The sequence below is a fragment of the Coffea arabica genome, chromosome 3e (genome assembly GCF_036785885.1).
Source record: "Coffea arabica cultivar ET-39 chromosome 3e, Coffea Arabica ET-39 HiFi, whole genome shotgun sequence".
NCBI classification, from domain to species: Eukaryota; Viridiplantae; Streptophyta; class Magnoliopsida; order Gentianales; family Rubiaceae; genus Coffea; species Coffea arabica.
In genome coordinates this window covers 34,977,487-34,995,247 of record NC_092315.1, presented here as the reverse complement: position 1 = coordinate 34,995,247, position 17,761 = coordinate 34,977,487, and positions in this window count along the sequence as shown.

Below are 17,761 nucleotides of genomic sequence, written 5' to 3'. Positions count from 1 at the left end.
TTGTAAAATTCCGAATATTCTAAAGGTTACAAACATCAGCTGGAAGACAAAGACTTTGTCTTCCGATCTACTTCCTTCTCTTGAATGCAACCGACCATTTCCTGAATCTTCGTAGAAGTTTAGCCCGAACTTCTCGAGGTGAAAAAGTTCATTTCAACATCAAAATTGACAAAGAAATCGGACCATCTTAACAAGGAACAAGTGAAAAACTTGAAAATAAGTCCTAAATATTGAATACACTAATTATATTTAGTGTTAACATATTAAATCAAGCATAATATACGTTATTATTTAATTATGGTATTTTATTCAAGTCAATTTTTTTTGTAATTTATTGGAGTCAAATTATGGTAATTTTATTATTTAAGAATAGGAATTTTCGTAGGTTTACTTATTGTGATTGTCAAGATTTATTTACTAAGTCATCGCTTCCGCACATATTTATTTACGTCTGTGTAAAATAGCCTCTCTTTATATATTTTTGGGTTAATCATTGAACCCCCTCCAACAAAAAAAAAAAAAATTTATTGTCCCTACAGTTTATGGTTAACTTTTGAGTTCTACATTTAGAAACCCAAAATTCTTACAAACATCTACTCGCATGTCGCGTCTCATTTCTGAAGTGGAAGCCTCGGTCCTGACTTTCACTCGTCGTAGTCAACTGGGACCTGGCCATAATATTGCGAACATGCTAATAGAAAGATTACATAAACAAACAGCAACTTTGCTTTTGGCTCTTATTTAGATATTTACAACACTTCATCCATCTAAGTCATAGTTAATTCGTAAAACATTAGAACTCTGCTAGATAATTACTAATCTTCTAGTAGAATATTTTTCCCATTAATCAACCATAATTTTTTTTCTATTAATCAACCATAATGGCTAGTTAGCAAAACATTGTAGAAGTAAAGACTATTTTTACTCGTTAATACGATATTTTGCCTCCAGTTGAGATGAACTATGAAGTTACCATACTTTTTAACAAGAGTGGAACTTTCGGACATTGACACAAGTGGAAAGTGAGGTTAGTGGAATGAAACGCCCGCCATTGTTTCTCCATCATATGGACCTTAGAGGAATTGACTTAAAGTCGTCCAATTGTATCCTTTGTAATAATAGAGACGGAAAAGAAGAGTGGGAGCCAAAAATTGAACTGTTGAAATTTGTTTTTCTTTGAATTTTTTTTGTTGAGAGTCCAAAATATAAAAGAAATGTTTTATTATTATTATTATTATTATTATTATGGATAGGAGTACACTAGGCTAATTTTTCAAGAAACCCAAATATCTGGTGGAAAGAATAGATTAGGATAGCTGGGCTAACACAAATGCCAAATAAGGTTACTCATTAATGTGTACACAGATGACTAGCTGAAGGGAACTTGATTTAGTGACTAATATTGAAACACATGGATTAGAAGTCTTAGGTTCAAATTTTCCTCCCCTGCTCCTTTTTTAAATCTTACCCTTCCCGTACTAAAAAATACTTAAAAAAAATGAGACATAGATGTCTATAGATAGCGAACAAATTCAAACCAGGATTGTAATGGCAAGGGAGGGCCCTTAAGGCCTTTCCTGCTGTTAAGGGTTTAAATCTCATGCCTGATAGTTAGAGGTGAGAAAGGTACAGAGAAGGGTGGGAAGGGTAATAATAAAAAAAAAATCAAAACAGGACACCAATATTTTAAAACTCGGACCGTCAATTGAACCGGTGAAGTGAAAGGGTCGAGGTTCAACCGGTCGGACCGGTTCAACCTCGGTTCAATGAATTTTTTTAAAAATAATTTATATAAATATATATATGCACAAAATAAGACATGCAATAGACTAATTTAAAATTTTATATGATGAAAAGTTTACTATTTTTGAATAACTTGGATTTTCAAAAATAAATTTTTTAAATTATAAGTTAAAACAAATAAATTTCATTTCAATTTCAATTACATCTACCAAAATAATCTTAAATCTAACCCAAAAATATCACAATATTTTGAAATTATACAAAATTCACGTCTATGAGAATTTGACATTGTGAACTTAAATTTTAATTTACATCTTTGGGATTTAGAGATTGCAATTTAAAAAAGAAAGTTTGGAATTTGAAGGAAGTCAAGAGAATCGAAAATAGAAATGCAAACTTGATAAGAAACAAAAAATGAGATAAAAGTGAGTGGTTGTAGCATTAAATAATTCGGGTTAAAGAAAAATAAAATTTTCAAATTTGTGTTTTCATTTCGGCCATTTGACTTTCTCACTCGGTCCATATTCATTGGAAAGAAAAAAATTCTCCATATTCACAGTTTTTGTCCATTAGAAAATTGTTATTAGCACCCAATTATTTATCAATGTTCCCTTATTTAATACTTATTTACCAGTCAATTAGGTAACAATATCCTTATTCAATCTTATTACCTACGATATTGTTTTGAGATTGTAATTGAAATTAAAATTTTTAAGTATTTTGTTTATTCACACAAATAAAAAAAAAATCAAGGAGTCATGATGTAAAGTATGAATGTGTACAATGTAATTATAAATATTTTTGAAAATAATAATTACTTATCAATTTTTTTCCTAAGTACTTGTCTACAATGTCAATTGAGCTAGAATATCCCTACTCAATCTTTCTATCTGTTATTGCATTTCAACCACTATTTTATTGTGAGATTGTAACTGAAATTAAAAGTCTGAATATTTTGATTTATTTTCACAAATTAAAAAATCAAGGGGATTACATTAATAATCAAGGGGAGTACATTAACAAACATTGATATACCAACAATATATTTATGATGTAAAGCACAAGTGTTTCTGATGTAATTAAAATTTTTTAAAACAATAACTTATCTAAACAATTCAATTTAGTTACCAAATTAGACCTTGTTTGGATTGTCATTTTTTTAATTTTTTTATTTTTTTTCACAAATCTATTTCTTGATTGTTTTTATTTTACACACATTAAATCGTTGTCGTACATTTTTCTACAAAAATTTAAAAAATAATTTGAAAAAGCTATTTTATTAAAGGATTTTTTTAACGGTTGTCCTAACACATTTAATATTCACCTAATTTATTATATATATATATATATATATATACATATACTAACAATTATTACTATCTTTGCATTTAAATATTTTTTATATACAAAGAAATAAGTTTGATGTGTCTTAGGTTTGGGGTATTTTTAGTTTTTCACTTAATAAGTTAAGTAGATATCTACACAAAATAATCTTGTCCGCTGGCTATGGTTTAGTGGTAAGGGCTTCTTATGACAAACACAAGGTTTGGTGTTTGATTCTTGGTGGCTGCAATTTGGAAATTAATTTTGAAAAGTTTCAAAAACCGCCGGTTCACGGTCTAAGCGGGTTTTTACGGTTCATCCGAGTCACCCGGTTTCTAGCGATTTTTTATTACTCTCTGGCTTTAGCTCTAGACCGGACCGTTGGCCTGTCCGGTTCGCGGTCCAACCGGTTGAATCGGCCGGTCCGGTCCGGTTCTGAAAACATTGCAGGACACAGACTCATTTTTGGTCATTCTAAGTGACGTGAAGACTTGACGAGACTATCAGTGCTCCTCGTTCCAACAAGAAAAATGCGAGAAATTTTAGCAGTGAACGTTTACTGATTTTCAAATGAATGCAACGTGGCATCAAAACCGAGCCTCATTAAGGAGGATTCACAGAAATTACAGAAGAGTGTCGGCCAAGCTATGTTGAAAGTAAGTCAGCTAGCTTACGAAGTCGTTGGCCTTCTACCAGGATAGTACATGTGTTACTTTCACTAGTTTTTTTCTTTCATTATTGCCAGGATATATCATGTATTTGTTTGATAAGAATTTATTTGGATGATTTATTTGATCCAGTTACTGTAGCACTTTTTGTGATATGATGTATGTGAGATAAAAAAGTGATTGGAATTGTGTGTATGATGCAAGCAAAACAAAATCTGAAATTTTTATTTCAAATTCTTGTTGTCCAAACAAACTCATTGGCTGACTGACTCAAAACTAATCTAATTTTTCTCCACTTAATTCTCAATTCAAATTATGCTAATTTAATATGATACGAAGGTTTGAAAAAAAAGTGAAGTGTATTCAGGAATGTCTCCATTATTAACGGGGAAACAAATCAAATTGCATAAAAAGTCGTTGGCCTTTTACTAGGATACTTCTTATGTTGCTTTCACAAGTGGTTTGCTTTTTGCTAGGATACTTCATGTATACGCCTTCTTTGCTGATTCACTGGAAATTTGTCTGAATTTGCTCAACTTAATTTTTAATTGGAATTATATTAGTTAATGTGATAATTTTTTTTTAAATATAAATGTGAGGGTTTGAATTTAGAATCTCTTACTTTTATTCCCTCATTTCGGACCATTCTACCCTTCCCTCTCCCCACCCATCCCTCCCCCTGTGATAAGGCTAAAATAAAAGGTGTTGGCATAGGATTATAGGAGTTTTTTTAATAAATTATGAGACTTTTATTGAAGTCAAGTTAAAGTAGTCCAAATGTAGAATTGGTGTTTTGTTAGGTAACTTCTTGTGTCAGTCGTTTCTTGTCCATTTACTTTAGTAAGTCAGAAATAGAGTATTGATGAGAATACTGTCTTGAGAGAGTTCAGAGTATTGGGATTTGATCCAATGGTCAGGAAACGTATTAGAGCTCTTCCGTGCGTTAGGTCGTGGATTTAAATCCTGTTTAGTACATTACATGGAAGCATTGTGCTTCCATTTTCAGTAATGCACTTGTTTAAACTGAAGGTTCAGCTTTCAATTCCTATGCAAATTTAATTGGGCTCCCCCTCCCCCATAATATAGGAATAGTGTAAATTTGATATTAGAAGAGAGAGAGATTATTGTAGAACTCAAAGTTGTAGAGTTCCAATAATTACCGACGTGTAGAACTACTAAATCAAAAGAATTAAATGATTACAATAAGTATCGGGGAGAGAAAAAGAATAAGCTGCTCAGAAAGATCATCAAAGTTGTAGAGTTCCAATAATTACCAACGTGGAGAACTACTAAATCAAAAGAATTTATTGATCACAATAAGTATCTGGGAGAGAAAAAGAATATGCTGCTCAGAAAGATCATTACTACCTTAAACATTATTGCAATTTACATGATTTTTTTGGTTGGGTTTTAAATATTTCATATTTAAAATTGGTCTAGTAGGCTAAAAATAGAGTGTTGACGGGAATGTTGCCTTGAGAAAGTCTTTGAAGGTGAATGGTCTTTCAACGTTGTGGCTGTGGGTTTTTGCAATTATTTGAAGTGACATCCATCTTTGGTTAGTATCAATTCTTAAAGTTTTCCACTGTATCAAAATCGCACCACTTTTCCAAACCTTGCTATCCACGCTTGGGTTTTTCCAATTATTTGAAGTGACATCCATCTTTGGTTAGTATCATTTCTTAAAGTTTTCCTTTGTATCAAAGTCGTACCACTTTTCCAAACTTAGCTTTTTACGCTTGAATCTCTCTGGTTTCACCAATTTTACAGTGGTAGTTGTTAGATGTATACTTCTAGCTAATTATGTATGTATTAGAATCTAATTTCCATTGCTTATTTACTTTATTTATTTATTATTATTATTTTGGTATTGCTAATCACTTCTTATTGGTTCGTGATACAAAACACTTTAAAAACTGAATTAAAAAAAAGAAAAGAAACATGGATTTGCTAGGTGGAATGCATCTTAAAATAGATATACGTTCATTTGGTTTGTCTTGGCTTGTCTAGATTGGTTGGTTCATTTCCTCGGTAGTTATCAGCCTTCTCATACTCGTTTGATATTGTGTACAAATGGAGAAAAAGATTCCCTTTCTCTTATGGAGAAAAAAACCTGATAATGGCGTATGCATGTATTAGAACTCTGGCTTGATGGAATTAATCTGGTTGCAGAATATTTTTTATATTAATCAACCATAATTATCGGTTAGCACAGAATTGTAGAAGTAAGACTAATTTTATGCATTAATACGATATTTTGCCTGCCCATTGAGATGAAAAATTCAACCATTGGGCTTCGCTCCAATGGTAAAGAAGAGCATCTTAGAGTTCTCTCGTGCTATCAGGTAGGGGTGGACATGGGTCGAATACTCGTCCCGTGTATCATTTGTGGGCATGGGTCGTGTAGACACCAAATTTTTAGTGTATTTTTACTTACTATTATTTTTATTTTTCATGTTAGTTTTTATTTACTTTTAGTCTTTTATTTTTATTTTAAGTCATTTTAGCATAGAATTTTGCGGAAAAAGAAGGAAGAATTATTAGAATTTTGCGGAAAAATAAGGAAGAATTATTAGCATTTTGTTTTTATCTTTTATTCCTAGTTTTGTTCATTTTATCTGATTTTATTGTTAATTTGCTTTATTTGGTTCATTATTATTAATTAAATTGTTAAAAAAAAAAGGAAAGAAAAAAGGAAACCCGAGAGCGGGTTTTGGGCTATTTGAGAGGGTCTGAAGAGGAAGGAAAAAAAGGAAAAGGAAAAGGGAACCCGCTCTATTTCTTCAAATTTCGCATGGCTTCAAATAACACAGAAACAAAATTGCGACAGAGTTTTGGCTCATTTCCCACTCAGTTTTTTTTTCCGCATTTTCTTTTCCTATCCAGTTTATCCGGTACAAAGCCATCTCACATCTCCAAGATTTACTGAGAATATTCCAGGACAAGAGCCATCAAACGGCTCCCGGATACCAGGGAAAATACAGAAAAACTAGCGCCATTGGATGCTAGGGTAAGGAGGATGCTGGTAGCTATAAAACTTGGTGACGGCTGGAGTTTTAAGGGGGAGAGGAGGGTGAAGTAAAAAAGAGAAGGCTGGCGGCTAGAAAAAAAAACTTCAAGGAAACTGCGGGGAATGGGGAGATTTGAGAGGCTCTGGTTGACGGCTGATAAGAAAAAGGAAAAACAGAAGAAGAAACTAAGAGAGTCTGCGGGGGTATTAGGAAAGGAACCGAGGGGAGCTGGAGAGGGGAGGACTGTCTGACTGGAGGAGAGAAAAGCTGAGCAAGAGGGAGTCTTGGGGGGTGACGGAAGAAAAAACCAGCGAAGGAAGTTGAGAGAGGCACGAGATGACGGCTGAGAAAAACAGAGAGGAAGAGAGAAAAACCTGAAAGTTTTGGAAGGGCTTCGGCTGAAAGAAAAAGAAAAGGCCGAGAGGAAGAGAGGTTGAGAGGAGGTTTGAACGAGCAAGGGGGGAAATCTGCGGGCGACGGCTGGAAATGGAGAGAAGAGAGTAAACAGCGGCTGGGGTTTTTGGGAGTGAGGCCGAGAGTCTGGACGGCTGAAGAAAGAAACCAGAGAGAGGAGAGGAGACGGGAGGTTCGTTGGTGGCCCTGGGGAGAGGAAAAACACAGAAGGCTACGCGGGATAGCTGAGAGAAAACAAGAAAGGGAAGCAGAAATTTCTGCCAAGTTTTCGGCAGAACGGGCTGATTTTCGGCACCCCTTACGGCATGGTTATCTCCTTTCTGGTTGCTCAAATCGATTTGATTCTGGTTTCTGCATAAACTATGAAGTCAGGGGAGGAACTCTTGTTCAGAAATGGTTCACATAAAGTACCTGGAAAGCCTTTGAATCTGGCCCCCAAATCATCAATTTGGCTTCGCTGGTGCGGGTTCGAAATCGCAATGAAGCAAATCCAGCAGCTTTTCACGGCAATTCCTGACCTGGTCTTGATCCAAAAGGCTTCATTAGGTACTCTTCTGAACTAGTCTTACAGCTCCTCCCTCTGTCATTTGTTGGTTTAATCATTTGCAGTTTTCTTTCGTTCCATTTTGCTGCATTTCATGTTCGAGAGCCTCGTTGAATTTTTCCTCTTCCCCTTGTCCCGGATTCTTGCAGTTGGTTTTTGAATGAGTTGGGATTTGTTTAAGTTAGGTTGCATCAATGTATTCCGGTTGAATGAGGAAAGTTGCAGCCAAGTTTTGTTTTCCATAATTTGTATTACCCCACAAGGAGGAAACTGCGAAGGAAATATTGTTGTTTTGCCTTCATTTAGCTCACTTGCTGTTTTTATGCGGTTCAATAAGCTGCTAAGAGGATTACATTCCTGTGACTGCATTTAGTTACTTGTTTGGATGATAAATTAATGAGCTTTTGTTGGAATTTTGCACGAAATATTGGTGTCGGCATGATCTGCAAAATTAGCAGCAAGACAAAAAGCCGTCGCATTTTCTGTGCTGTTTTTCTTTTCCGTGGCTGCTCACTGAGTCTTTGCACTTAAGTTGCATGCTTAACCTGGTGTTGAAGGGAAAGAAATGGAAGGTTTGATGTTGAGTTTGTATGTTTGGAGTCTGAAATACTTGAACTATGATCAATGATCAAACACTTTGTTGAAAATGAACAAATCAGGATTGCCGAACCTTTTTGCATAAATTTCTCTAGCATTTGCGTGATTTCCTTTCTATATTTTAGCTCGTTTTGGATGTTGAAGTCGTGTGTCTTGTTGTCTAGTTAAAGTTTTGTTGTTTGGCTGAAAGAGTTTGGATCAAAGTTGTGGGTTTTGGGTTTGAAAAGCCGGAAATGGGAGTGCAGCAAGTATTGCAGAAGCTTTCTTCAAATCTGATTTGCATGACTTTGGTGCTTAAAAAGAAGGATTTCATGATGGAAATGAGATGAATGTTTAGTGATTGTATTGCACTAGTTGTTTGAGGTATTGAAATGTTGATTGCTTGAGATGGTGACATGAGAAGAAGGCCGCGGCTGAAATTGTAGAAAAGCTTCATCATAAGCTTTCTTTGTTGCAGAAGCTCATTTCTTCGTGGGTTGCATGAACATGCATGAAATAATTCTGAAATTCTTACACTTTGGCCCCCCAAGTCTCCCTTCATTTCACTATGACCCAACCAATTGAATAATGTCCTCAATTTGGTCCTTGGCAGCCTTAATTTTACGATTTTTATTGCTTGTTTGCTTCAAATAATTACCATGCTTTGTTTAAATTGCACTTCATGCATGAATTTAAGAGCTTTATGACCATGTGAGCCCGTGTTTGCATGTTTTCTTTAATTTTCCCAAATAAATTGGTACCTTGACCATTTCTTTTATTTTGGAGGGTAAATAAGTGACTTCACCCCATTAGAGCTCCATTTCAAGGGAGGTATAACTTCTTTTATCTTTTTTGTCTCTCCCCTATATGATCCAACGTGCTAAGTGAGAATTGCATGTCTACTTTGCTTGCCTTGCTTTTCCTTAATTCATTCATTTATTTCATTTACTTTTACTTTTATTAAGTCATTCTTTTATTTATTTATGGGGTATGTGTACACCTCTTGGCTTGTAATAGATAGGGCTTGGAGAGCATTTTTATTCACTTTTCCCCTTCCCCATTTGTTTTAGTTAGCCAATGTAATAGGTTCATTAGTGTGATTTGCATGTTTGTGTGCTACGTGTTACTTGCTTTATTAGGCTCTTGCATTTAGTCGAGCATGCTAAGTGTTATGTGCTACGTGTTTATAGGTGATTGGCATGTCTACTTGCTTTCCATAGTCATAGATGAATGTGATGGATGAATGTGTCACCATGGCTAGTCCAACGCTGGCCATGGTCTTTCTCCCCCTCGTGCTCTTGCAAGTCCAATGCTTGTGAGAGAATTTTAGAAAAGAGCTAGTCCAATGCTAGACCCCAATAGGCCGTCCCCTCTCGTTAGTACATACTTGCATGTTTCACTACATTTCATACATTTTTCTTAGTTTTCTAGCATCTGGCATGCTCCTCCAATCCTTTCCCCTTCATTTTAGGTTTTCGCATCCTCATGCTAGTTATAGGGTACATTTGCTTGAGAGTCCCCTTTTGGTAAGAGAAACGAGCGAGTGTGGCTACAAAATAGCCTTAGCACGCTAGTTCTTCCTTCTAATCAAAGGAAAAATTAAAAATCATGAAGTTAGGAGTCATTCCCGTACCCGACTTGATGCATTCCTATAGGTTCATACACTTTCATTCTCATCATGTCACTCCCTCACCCTCTTATCCACATTTTCTCACTACTTATATCCTTCTCAATACAAATGCCATGTTCACACATTTTTCTTCTTGTCACTTGTTTTTCTACCTCACAAACTGCACCCAATTGTACTTAGATGCATTCACTACTATTATACCATATTCTCATCCACTTGCACACGAACACCTTTATTTTCTCAATTGGCACACAAGCACTTTTCTTATATTTGCACACATGCACTTTTCTTACATTCGCACACATGCATATTTTCTTACATTTGCACACATGCACTTTTCTTACATTTGCACACTTGCACTTACATTTGTATTTTTATTTTATTTTTGCATTCCTCTTACATTTTCACACTTGCACTCATATTTGGGTCTTCATTTGCATTACTCGTGACCTCTATGAGGGCTTTCCTTACTGGCCATCACAATTCATGTGATTGGGACCAAAAAGCCTCATAAGAGACATTTTAGATTTAGGATTGCATTTTTTTAGTCATATCCAACATGCAACGCATACTTTGGGTAGAAGAAATTAGGAAAAAAGGGGCTAAGTCACGCAACTAGCTTTGGCTAGGGTAAGTGAGTGCCTTAGGCTTTGCCTTTGCCTTCTCCTTTATCAAATGTGACCCCCGATCCCTTTCTTTGGTTACGTAGACCTAAAAAAGTTCTTTAAAAAGGGTTTGTTTGCTTTTCTTTCCAAAAAATCACTTTTTCTTGGGTGACTTGGTACACCCTAACTCTATACCAAGTGGCGACTCCATTTTCCATTCAAAAACCCTTTTTGAACTTTGTTTGGCCAAACCGTCGCATTTCACAATCCCACGGCCTTTTATTTTCATCTTCACACACGTTCACATACACACTACTTTCACACACTCAAAAAGTGGGGCGCGACAGTTGGCGACTCCACTGGGGACTTCCTAAGTGGGTCCAAGCATTTGATTTAGCTATTCTTTTCCTTTTTCTACCCTTTTTATGCATAGCATTTGGATATTAGGATTGCATTTTTTTCCTTTTTTAGGATTTTTGCATCTCGCGCGTATCAACTCACTTCCTCACACATTCGCCTACGATTGTTTTGATGGATGGATGGTTTATTTATGTGATTCCGCGCTTTGCATTGCATTTGAGTGGGGGATATTACCCTAGAGCCTCGCGTTGGTTCTTGATCCCTCCCCTCCAAACGAGCACTAGCATACGTGCATACGCTTTAACTTTTCACCCCTCATTTATTTTTCTTTTAGTGGCTTGTCACGCCACTCCACCTTATTAGGATTTTAGGCGACTCACTTGGACTTGCGATCACGACACGATGTGTGCGTAGCATGATCCGAGGAGTCACTCAATCTTCCATTTTAAGCTTTGGGTTCATAGCCTTTAGCTTTTAGTTGAAGGTTGAGGATTTTTGATAGATTCACTCATGACATGTAGCCGTGACACGATGTGTGCGTAGCAATGTCTGGGGAATCGCTCGAGCAACCGACAAAGAATCTTGGGATTGATGACCCTTGGTTTCCAAGTCTGAAGGCTCGGGGACCTAAAACCTATCGAGTCTAGATGCATTAGTGAGCCAATACCTCATGCATCCATGATAGCTTGCCTAGGGTAGAGTCTGCCTTGCCTTATTAGGGACACTATTCACGAGGGGAGAGATCCAACCCCTTTTTCCCTTTTATTGCTTTATTTCTTTGTATTGATTGCTTCATCTCGTTGCTACAATGTGTTATGTGTATTTATCTGGCTGAACTAACTTTTCTTGGTTTTGTGTCTCCATTGCATTCACAAACCCTAGCAAATAAGAGGTCTGGCATGACCTTCTTTTAGCACCTACCCTTGTAGATAGGCTATTGCACGTTTAAGAAATTTTGATATATTTCGTTCATAAATTAATAATGCCATATCATTTTAGGCTTACCCTGGCAAATAAGGGGTCTCTTAGGTCATGTTTCATTTCAATTGCGTATTCACGCGCTTTGATAAAATGGCATCATGCATAAACCATAGAAAGGGAATGCCATTTAGGGGATCCCATGTTAGGACTAAACCGCCCTGTGTCTCGGATATTTAATCCAATGAGACTTGCACGTTTACATTTTGTACCATCCAAAGGGGTAGTGCACAAGGTAAGGTAGGATCCGATCATTTTCATAGAGCGATCTTTGGAATATGAGCGTCTAATAATCACTTCTTGGCCACTTTATCAAAATTGGTAAAAATCCCTGGCGTAAAGGACATTAATTGGAACAATCACCAATATTTCCTCACTGATGAGACGATAAATAAATTGAGGCCAAAATCTGATATTAGAAGGCTCATAGACTAATGCATCGCAATAAATTTTTGAAACTACCAATAAGCCGTCAATTCCATTCAATCCATTGGATCATTTTATTCATCAATTTCATCCAGTCCATTTTATCAATTTGTTCATTTTTAGGGCAACCTAGTCGATTTTGAATTCATTTGACTAGTCTATCCAATTTAGGGCAATCTAGTCAATTTTTGAATAAGATCACCAATTTCATTCAATTCATTTGATTAGTTTAATTCATTTTTCAGGGTTATCCATTCAATTTTCAATAAATAATCAAATTTCATTCAATGCATTTGACCATTTTACCCCTTTTGGCACATCATGCGTTGATCAAAGTAGGCCATCCATTCGGACTTTGTCCTCATTTTTAGGACGAATGTCTCTTCTTACCCCAATTGATCAAATTTTTCAAATTATTTTTCACTCAATAAATTGATCGGATTCATCAGGTATTGTATGGTATCTACCCTAGAGGATTGCATTTTCATGCTAGGCCTACCCTTGGCACAAAAAGGGCTCCCCCATAGGACATGCATACCGATTTTACAATTTTGCTTACTAACTCTAGGTATTTTTCTTTTATTTTTTTCCCCTCCCCCCTCCATTCATAAAAACATTTCAATAAGGTGAAAATATTTTTCCTTATCTAATAACAATTTTGATCTAATAAAGTTTGAAAATAACAAGTATTACTTGATTCTTGGGCAGGCCCTATAATGTAAATTTGAAAATTCATCTGAAAGCGCTCATGTAAAAACATCTAAGAGATTTCATTGCTCAAAGGGAAAAGGGAGCTATTAAGAGAGAAAAGTGTGTATACATGTGTAAAGGAGTTCTTCAGAATGTTTCTCATATGTATTGCTTTTAAAATTTTTCAAACATTGGCAATAATGAAGCTTTTATTCAGACAATTATTTGTTTTGTATATACTCGTGTACATTTCATTCTTTATTGAGCTCATTAAGAGATTTCGTGGTGAATTTTAAGAAATAAGCTCAAATTGGGATTTTTTCAACCTCCAGCCTGAAAATGCACAAGTGTATGCTTTATAAAATCCTTGTGGTGATCCGAGCTACGCAATAAGAGTGCTCAAAATTAAAAGAGGTCACTCAGAAGGCCCCATGAGATACCTTTCTCCTTCACTTAACCCCAAAACAAAATCAGTCACATTGATTGATAAATCGCAAATTGGGGAGATCTTTGCTTGAGAAATGTCCACTGTGTCTAATTATATTCAATTCACATCTAAATGAAAGCAAAAATGTGCATTATTCTTGTTTGTTTTGAAAATTTGGAATGATATTTCGAGCATTCGTTTCTCTACCTATACAGATTTTATCATTTGCTCTCCCATTTGAGCTTTTACAAGAATAATTTCGTTTCAAATAAGTGCCTTGATGATCACTACCCTACATTGGAAAATTTTCAAATATCAAAAAGGGGAATGGATTATCAATGACCATTTCGTTACTTTGATTGTCATGAGGTGTAAGATGATACTTTGGCCATCGTTTCTACAACCTAAACACTATTTATCCCTTGCATCCTTATTTGAGCTAAAATGGGTGGTTCTTTTCAAAGCACCTATGATCGCACCCCACATTGGGGAAGGAGATTGGAAAGAAAAAAGAGAAGAGAGGGAGTTGCGAATTGGGGAAATTTTGGTTCTACCATTAATATCTGGGCTTCAATTTTGAAAAAGAAGAGAGAAAAGAAAAAGGACGAGTTCTGTCCGGCGGATCACTTATGTTTCATAGATATGGATGAACAAGAGTCTTCCTCAGTCAATTAATTCAGATACATGCAAGAAATTTCGCATTAATGAAAGTTTCCTTTCAGAGTTATTGTAAGGAACGGAATAAAAGTCAGGCCCTCTTCTTTTCCAATCAAACATTCTATCCCTAGTTATCCCTTTTGAACCTTCAGAATAAAATACTTCATTTGGCAACCCCTGAGAATCGCAAACCCCACACTGGGGCAAGTTTGAGTTCGAAAAGAAAAAGTTTCAAAAAGTGGAAAAGTGATAATGCAACAAAATCAAGAGCAAAAGGAGAAAAGAGAACCTCACTTCAAAAATAAACTGGGGAAAATTTTGTGAAAGTTTCAAAGAATGGCAAAAGGCCGAAAAGTCAAAAGAAGAAAGAAAATGAAAGTGAAAAAGCCTCAATTGAGCATAAACTGGGGTAAATTCTGATTTAACCCTAAAATAGGGTTGGCGCAACAATGTGATCTCAGATTCTTTAAACCACTCTCGAAATCTGCCTTCAAGCCTTAACTTTCCTGAACACCCCACCTGACCCCATTACAAAAGTCGAAAGTCCTGACTTCTGTTCTTTGTAATGGCCCTGTCAAGAAAATTTCTGATGCTGGAAAATTTTAGCTGTATTTCTGAATTGCTTGAGTATGGGGGCTGACGCTACTCACCATGTGAAAACCCACCAAGTTGAGGGAAAGGGAAAAGAGGCAAAAAGCAAAGCAAGAAAAGTAAATGCAAGAAAAATCGACTCTGAAATCCCTGGTGAATGATGAGAAAAATGCAAACAAAGTCTGAGATCTTTGGGTTCAAAATAGGGGCAATTTTGGGAAAAATGCGATCTTCGGTGCAATGTCCTTGAAAGTTTTATTCTTTAGCTATCGTTTTCAAGCCACATTACAAGCTCATAAAGTCCATCGTTGACTTATTCCTTCATGACAACCCAAAGTAAGGATTATGCTCATAAGAAATCCATCAAATCATTTGTGATCGTAAGGGTATAACCAGTTTTCACATATTTAGCTATCGTTTCTATCCATATGTTGCAAGCTTAAAGCTTGTATGTTGACTAAGTTTTCTTAAGAAATGAGGGTAACAAACTCTTTGCTTTCACTAAGATGTGATGTTGAATGCATTACAATTTTGGGCACAAAAATGAGACCAATCTTGACCTCTCATTTTCCTTAGCCACTTCCAAATCAGAAATAACGCCCACTTGATTAGTCCTGCAAGTGGTGACCCGTTACCCTAAGCACCAATGCCAAGGTGAGGAAGAAATCTTCTGTGATTTGGTTTTATTGTGAGAAATTCATCATGAAATTTTCTGTTAGGAAACATAGTGTTCAAATAAATGGAGAGTCATCCAAACAAATTTTTGGCGTCAAAGGAGCCCGCACTGGGGCAAATTTTCATTTGAGAGATTTTGCAAAATGGACCCATACTGGGGCAAATTTTCATTTGTAAGATTTCGCAAAATAAGCCCACACTGGGGCAAATTTTTTATAGTCCATTTGAGGATTTCGTCAAAGAGTCAAGCAAAACTTTCAAATCAATCACACTGCTCCTTCCATGAGTAGTAGTTGCAATATTTAAAATAGAGTGCATGTTGTATTTTGGCAAGCCCCTGTACAGGTATCCATGCTGAAATCGAGGAAGAAGCGTAAGTCAGAATCTTACGAATCAAGGCCTCAAGGAGGAGCAATCATGCCGTAATGCAAATCAATTGATCGGTTGCACAATAATTGGTGGAAACTGGGGCAAATTATCTTTTGAAAAGATTTTCAAAAAAAAAAAAAATCAAGTTTGAATTTAATTTCTTATTCCTAGACAAATTTCAATTTCTTGTCGATGAAATCTCAGCGCCCGCCGCGCACCCTTCTATCCCTCCTTTCTTGACAATCACACTAAATTTCTTGACCAATTGGATGGCAGGACTGGGTCTTATCCCACTGACCATTCACAAACATCACGTTGGGCTTGGACTTGGTGCCGCCAACATCACAAAGTTCACGTTGGGCTTGGATTTTGTACCACCAACTAAGGCAGGCTCGGGTTTTAATCCAACTGACCAATTCATCACACTGGGGCAAATCTTTGGATAACTCTTTTTCGAGTAAATCTTATGCAGTTTCTTCATACATGCCAGCATTTCATTTTTGCATTGCCACTAGCCGTTGGGTCAGTCCCACTAGTGCGCATTTCTTTTATTTTGCCGCTAGCCGTTGGGTCAGTCCCACTAGCGTGCCTTTCATTTGCATTGCCACTAGCCGTTGGGTTAGTCCCACTAGTGCGCATTTCTTTCATTCGGCCACTAGCCGTTGGGTCAGTCCCACTAGTGAGCCCTTTCTTTTATTCTGCCACTAGCCGTTGGGTCAGTCCCACTAGTGCGCATTTCTTTTATTCTGTCGCTAGCCGTTGGGTTAGTCCCACTAGTGCGCATTTCTTTCATTCGGCCACTAGCCGTTGGGTCAGTCCCACTAGTGAGCCCTTTCTTTTATTCTGCCAGCCGTTGGGTCAGTCCCACTAGTGCGCATTTCTTTTATTCTGCCGCTAGCCGTTGGGTCAGTCCCATTAGTGCGCATTTCTTTCATTCGGCCACTAGCCGTTGGGTCAGTCCCACTAGTGAGCCCTTTCTTTTATTCTGCCGCTAGCCGTTGGGTCAGTCCCACTAGTGCGCATTTCTTTCATTCGGCCACTAGCCGTTGGGTCAGTCCCACTAGTGAGCCCTTTTTTTATTTACACCGCCACTAGCCGTTGGGTCAGTCCCACTAGTGAGCACTTTATTTTACACCGCCACTAGCCGTGGGTCAGTCCCACTAGTGAGCGTTTCACTTTTATCACCACTAGCCGTGGGTCAGTCCCACTAACGTGCATTTCATTTTCATCGCCACTAGCCGTGGGTCAGTCCCACTAGTGTGCACCATGATTTTAAATATTATTCGGGTCAGTCCCATGATTTTTAAATTTTATTCGGGTCAGTCCCATGATTTTAAATTTTGTTCGGGTCAGTCCCATGATTTAAATTTTATTCGGGTCAGTCCCATGATTTTAAGTTTATTCGGTTCAGTCCCATGATTTTTGATTTTATTCGGGTCAGTCCCATGATTTTTAAATTTTATTCGGGTCAGTCCCATGATTTTAAATTTTATTCGGGCCAGTCCCATGATTTTAAATCTTATTAGGGTCAGTCCCATGATTTTAAATTTTATTCGGGTCAGTCCCATGATGTTTTTATTCGGGTCAGTCCCATGATTTTAAATTTTATTCGGGCCAGTCCCATGATTTTAAATCTTATTCGGGTCAGTCCCATGATTTTAAATTTTATTCTGGTCAGTCCCATGATTTTAAATTTTGTTTTCGGGTCAGTCCCGTTTTAAATTTCCGGTTCGGGTTAGTCCCGTTTTAAATTGCTGTTCGGGTCAGTCCCATTTTAAATTCCTGTTCGGGTCAGTCCCGTTTCAAATTTCATGTTCGGATCAGTCCCGTTTTAAATTCCTGTCCGTTGGAATCATTTTGTGGTCGAATAACACAGGTAAGTATTTGGTGTCTACTTCTTTGTCTCAAGTTTTTTCAAAACTCAGACAAAGAGGGGCAAACTGTAGACACCAAATTTTTAGTGTATTTTTACTTACTATTATTTTTATTTTTCATGTTTGTTTTTATTTACTTTTAGTCTTTTATTTTTATTTTAAGTCATTTTAGCATAGAATTTTGCGGAAAAAGAAGGAAG